This window comes from Physella acuta, unplaced genomic scaffold (assembly GCF_028476545.2).
Source record: "Physella acuta isolate Inbredline_101_S28 unplaced genomic scaffold, ASM2847654v3 ptg000144l, whole genome shotgun sequence".
NCBI classification, from domain to species: Eukaryota; Metazoa; Mollusca; class Gastropoda; family Physidae; genus Physella; species Physella acuta.
In genome coordinates, this window is record NW_026731663.1 from 359,032 (window position 1) to 365,599 (window position 6,568).

The 6,568-nt window shown below is 41.1% G+C and overlaps 1 pseudogene; it reads right to left on the bottom strand.

Annotated features, from left to right (window-relative positions):
• Positions 1-278: 278 nt before the first annotated feature.
• LOC131935452 (small ribosomal subunit protein eS1-like) lies at positions 279-1,134 on the bottom strand (annotated as a pseudogene).
• Between the last annotated feature and the right edge of the window lie 5,434 nt (positions 1,135-6,568).

Genomic DNA, 6,568 nt, shown 5'->3' on the forward strand with positions numbered 1-6,568 from the left:
GGATGGACAATTTAATAGGAAGTACATTGAAATAGGGAGTAACTAAATATTCTAAAAAAATAGCGAGTGTTTATTGTTCATATTTATTATTATATCGTTCATTACAAATGCAGCGGATCGACATTAATATAATTTTGAAAATAATATTATTATTAGTATTTGTACAAGGAGCTTAAGTGCCGAATCTTGATATTTAAAGAGCCGCATGTGGCTCGTGAGCCGCAGGTCGCCGACCCTGGATGGTTTGATGCTGTGGTTGGCAGAAAAAAATCTATATATTTTTTTTTTATCTTTTTTTTTGTTTATTATTGAAGTTAACATTTTAAATAGCTTTAGACATTCTCTAGTACTGGTGGTTCATAACCATCAACTCTATCCACTTTCTCACCACCTTCAGCAGACTTGGTAGTGGGGGTTGTAGTACCACCATCACCATGAAGCACCATCAATCTTCCAACATCAAACTTGGGCTTTTTAAGAACCTTGACCTTTTGAATGAGCACATCAGGAAGAGGATAGATGCCCTGGCAGCTCTTTTCAATATCCTTACCAATGCTGTCCGGAATTAGCTTGTTAACAACCTCCTTCATGTCATTGCTAGATACTTCACGAGTTACAATTTCAACCATCCTCTTCCTGATAGCTTTAACCTGTGCATGCTGGGCATAGCAAGTTTTTTTGACTTGGTTGTTTCTCTTCTTAGTGAAACCAATAACAAAAACACGCAGCAAATAGCCATCAGTTGTCTTTACATCAACATTGGCTTCAATAAGAGTCTGCCATTTCTTGACCATAGAGCACGGCTTGTATCTAGTCAGAGACATACCATGGAAGTTGGTCAAAACATTGCGTTTTGGACTTCTTCAGCAACTAACTTGAATTTTCTAAAAGTTACCTCATCATTCTAAAGATCAGCCAAACTGACCTCAAATACACGACCCTTCAAGTTATCACTGGCAATTTTGGTTCCCTGAGAACGGGTAACCAGAGTCTTGCCAATCTGCCTCACAGAAAACATAGAGGGAGCCTTGTCATCGTACCATTCTTTCTTGAAAAAAGGATCAACAACCTTCTTTTTTGTTCCTTTTTTTCATCTTTAGTGAGGCGTTTATTTTTTCCGACAGCCATGATGTCTGAAAGCTTGTAAAAGGAAAGACAGGAAGCTGAATCAAGAAAAATCTATAAATATCTTTGGAATTTTGCAATACAGCATGCCCTTGCAGTAGTATATCAATTAAACGTTTACAGCTATTTGTTTTTATTGGTAACTTTAGCTATGGTTATATATTTGTATATAAACACTAAATTTTAAAAATAATTAGCATAAAAATGTGTTAAAACAATTAAATGATGTTTCAAATATGTATGTTTTAAGAAATTACAAATTATAATCCGTGATGTTACATTAACATTGCTCAATATAACTGCATTTAAAGACTTTTACAATCGGGGTTGTGAGTTGCCTCCCTTTACGCTCAAAGGGTCTAAAATAATATTCAATTTACAGTTTTAAACCACTGTAATTCTAATATAAATAAAACCAAATTTATTCAACAAGTTTGGCTTTATCCATATAAACATATATCTATGCATATCAACGTAAGCTTAAATAGTCTGTAAATGCAACTTCGTGGACTTAGTACTGACAACACTATTCCCTGCATGCATGGAAACAGATGAGCTCTACTTCATCTACCCCATATGACTTCAGCACGGCCGGGAAAACGTGCCGATGAAGTGCCACGACTTTAGGTCGTAGACTGACCCCTGGAGGGTAATTGACAAGATAGTATCGCTCCCTTCGAGAAAAGATAGAAAGGCTGTTGTAAATGATCACGGGCCTAAATTCATTATCGTTCAGCTAATTTTTAGTTTTTAAAATACTCTTGGAGAATTTTCAAACTAACAATATGTATTGATACATTGTTATCTTCGTAGCGAATCACCATAACCTGTTTACGTCACTAGGCACGCACACTCACACACACTCACTCAGACATACACACACACACATAACTATGTAAGAATAGCCTTAGAACTGTGGACTAGAATATCTGAAACAGTCGAATATAAGGGATCTAAATATTTGCATCAAGCCCCAGTCCTAATGTCCTACTGTCTAGCCCCAGTCCTAAAGTCCTACTGTCTAGCTTGTCCTAAAGTCCTACTGTCTAGCTTGTCCTAAAGTCCTACTGTCTAGCTTTGCCTAAAGTCCTAGTGTCTAGCTTGTCCTAAAGTCCTACTGTCTAGCTTGTCCTAAAGTCCTACTGTCTAGCCTCAGTCCTAGTCCTACTGTCTAGCTTGTCCTAAAGTCCTACTGTCTAGGCCCAGTCCTAAAGTCCTACTGTCAAGCCCCAGTCCTAAAGTCCTACTGTCTAGCTTGTCCTAAAGTCCAACTGTCTAGCCCCAGTCCTAAAGTCCTAATGTCTAGCTTGTCCTAAAGTCCTACTGTCTAGCCTCAGTCCTAAAGTCCTACTGTCTAGCTTGTCCTAAAGTCCTACTGTCTAGCTTTTCCTAAAGTCCTACTGTCTAGCTTGTCCTAAAGTCCTACTGTCTAGCTTGTCCTAAAGTCCTACTGTCTAGCTTGTCCTAAAGTCCTACTGTTTAGCCTCAGTCCTAAAGTACTACTGTCTAGCCCCAGTCCTAAAGTCCTAATGTCTGGCTTGTCCTAAAGTCCTACTGTCTAACCTCAGTCCTAAAGTCCTTCTGTCTAGTCCAAGTCCTAAAGTCCTACTGTCCTACTGACTAGCCTCTCATAAAGTCCTACAACTGGATCATATCCTGACCTAACCTCCACCCTTGGATCATATCCTGACCTAACCGCCACACCTGGATCATACCCTGACCTAACCGCCACACTGGGATCATACCCTGACCTAACCGCCACACTTGGATTATACCCTGACCTAACCTCCACACCTAGATCATACCCTGACCTAACCTCCACACCTAGATCATACCCTGACCTAACCTCCACCCTTGGATCATACCCTGACCTAACCGCCACACCTGGATCATACCCTGACCTAACCGCCACACCTGGATCATACCCTGACCTAACCTCCACACCTGGATATACCCTGACCTAACATCCACCCCTAGATCATACCCTGACCTAACCTCCACACCTAGATCATACCCTGACCTAACATCCACCCCTAGATCATACCCTGACCTAACCGCCACCACCTGGATCATACCCTGACCTAACCTCCACACCTAGATCATACCCTGACCTAACATCCACACCTAGATCATACCCTGACCTAACCTCCACCAAACACCTGGATCATACCCTGACCTAACGGCCACACCTGGATTATACCCTGACCTAACCGCCACACCTGGATCATACCCTGACCTAACCGCCACCCACATTTAAACCAGGTGGTGCAATGCACGATACAGCGGGGGGGGGGTGCTAAAATCTGCATGCAACGTGGGTGGGAGAAAGGTTGAAGATGGCTATGCATGTCAGTGTCACACATGGAGGAGAGAGAGCGAGAGAGAGAGAAAGAGGGAGAGAGAGAGAGAAAGAGAGAGAGAGAGAGAGAGAGAGAGAGAGAGAGAGAGAGAGAAAGAGAGCGAGAGAGAGAGAGTAATCGAGAGAGAAAGAGTAGGGAGGCGGGAAGATCATTCTTTACTCAAGACATACCTCACAGATTATCTCGGCTGTACTCACTATGCAAGTACTATTTGTCTTAATGGATACATGTTGGTTTTTTAAAAGACCGCGACCTACTCACAGCATAAACATTGCGGTGTACTCGAACAAGTAATCGGAGTCGTTGGTACTACATGGTATATTGGTTGATAGAGTCATGGTATATTGGTTGATAGAGTAACGGTATATTGGTTGATAGAGTCACGGTCTATTGATAGAGTCACGGTCTATTGGTTGATAGAGTCACGGTCTATTGGTTGATAGAGTCACGTTCTATTGGTTGATAGTCACGGTATATTGGTTGATAGTCACGGTATATTGGTTGATAGAGTCACGGTCTATTGGTTGATAGAGTCACGGTCTATTGATTGATAGAGTCACGGTCTATTGGTTGATAGAGTCACGGTATATTGGTTGATAGAGTCACGGTCTATTGGTTGATAGAGTCATGGTATATTGGTTGATAGAGTCACGGTATATTGGTTGATAGAGTCACGGTCTATTGGTTGATAGAGTCACGGTCTATTGGTTGATAGAGTCACGGTCTATTGGTTGATAGTCACGGTATATTGGTTGATAGTCACGGTATATTGGTTGATAGAGTCACGGTCTATTGGTTGATAGAGTCACGGTATATTGGTTGATAGAGTCACGGTATATTGGTTGATAGAGTCCCGGTTTATTGATAGAGTCACGGTCTATTGGTTGATAGAGTCACGGTCTATTGGTTGATAGAGTCACGGTATATTGGTTGATAGAGTCGCGGTCTATTGGTTGATAGAGTCCCGGTTTATTGCTAGAGTCACGGTCTATTGGTTGATAGAGTCCCGGTTTATTGATAGAGTCACGGTCTATTGGTTGATAGTCACGGTATATTGGTTGATAGTCACGGTATATTGGTTGATAGAGTCACGGTCTATTGGTTGATAGAGTCACGGTCTATTGTTTGATAGAGTCATGGTATATTGGTTGATAGAGTAACGGTATATTGGTTGATAGAGTCACGGTCTATTGGTTGATAGAGTCACGGTCTATTGATTGATAGAGTCACGGTCTATTGGTTGATAGAGTCACGGTATATTGGTTGATAGAGTCACGGTCTATTGGTTGATAGAGTCATGGTATATTGGTTGATAGAGTAACGGTCTATTGATTGATAGAGTCACGGTCTATTGGTTGATAGAGTCACGGTATATTGGTTGATAGAGTCACGGTCTATTGGTTGATAGTCACGGTATATTGGTTGATAGAGTCACGGTATATTGGTTGATAGAGTCGCGGTCTATTGGTTGATAGAGTCCCGGTTTATTGATAGAGTCACGGTCTATTGGTTGATAGAGTCACGGTCTATTGGTTGATAGAGTCACGGTATATTGGTTGATAGAGTCACGGTATATTGGTTGATAGAGTCACGGTCTATTGGTTGATAGAGTCACGGTCTATTGGTTGATAGAGTCACGGTATATTGGTTGATAGAGTCACGGTCTATTGGTTGATAGAGTCACGGTCTATTGGTTAATATAGTCAAACACAAACCAACACAATTTACTCATCATTACTTTGGTAAGTAATGACATTAAATAGAGGTTTTCTATAGTCTATACTCTATGGCCTAGACCAGGGGTCGGCAACCTGCCGCATGCGGCTCTTATGACGTCCAGATGCGGCTCTTTTGACGTCCAGATGCGGCTCTTTTGACGTCCAGATGCGGCTCTCCAGCTCCTTGGACAAATATTAAAAGTTATATAATTTCATTTTACTGCATTCAGTGGGGTGGAAGATAAGCCTGGTGAGAACCAAAGGACAGAAGCGAACGATGCAAGTTATTCTTTAAAAACTGGGACATTTTGTAAATTGTAACTTTTGGCTCTTCCGTCTCAAAAGGTTGCCGACCACTTGCCTAGACGATAGAAAACCTCTATTTAATGCCATTGAACTCTGCTGAAACACTTATTTGAATAAAATCAGGAACAAGAATTAGAGTGTAGAAAATACGGTGTGTGATCTCTCCGTACAAAATCACACGCCTCTTGCTAATAACATGAATTTTGTTTTCAGTGTTTTAGGCTTCAAGTGAAACATCAGGGTTTAATATTCCAGCTTTTATATTTTAAAAATGTGTGATTTCATTGTTAACTTATGGGTTTTATGGGATAATGATGATACGGGTGTTTCAAAATATCATAAACTTCTGATTTTCCCGAAAACTTTAGAATTTTTTTCTTATACTTGGTTTTCTCATAACCCTATGAATGTTATCATTCATTTTGTGTATTGTATCAGATTTTTAGACGGCGGTCTGAATTTCATGAAAAACTTTGATTTTTTTTTCCTTAACCATCAGAAGTGTCCCAGATAATAAATCTAAAACCAACCGTAGCGTGTTCATTAATCCTAATCCGGCTTACCTGGATTTAAGCTCTAGCCGCTGGCTCAGGTAGATCTAAACACACCCAGAGACAGCAGCGGTCATCAGACATGCGCAGATGAGACGGGAGCAGGGGTCAAAAGCTTATGGATGAAGGCGGGGGATTTACCGCTCAAATATCGCACGCGGCAGAACTCTCAGAAGCTCGATGCACTTGTCAGAAGTTTTTAGCCCCGAGTCTTGGCACGCGACATCGCCCTGATGTCAGATACAACATACGCAACTCGGGGATAAAAAAAAATACAACTCGTATACTGTTCCGGCAACGAAAGAAACACTAAAGTTAATGTTTTTTATCAAACTCTGGCCCGCCCACCAGCAGGAGAAGATTTCAATAACGTCTTGACTGCTGTTAGTGCCGTAACGTCGACTTTCAGCTTTTCCCAGCTAATAAAGGGAAATAAGCTGCGTTACATTGATGGGAATTTTTTTATTACCTCCGCCTTTTAGCGCCGTCCATTTTCACTAACTGATAG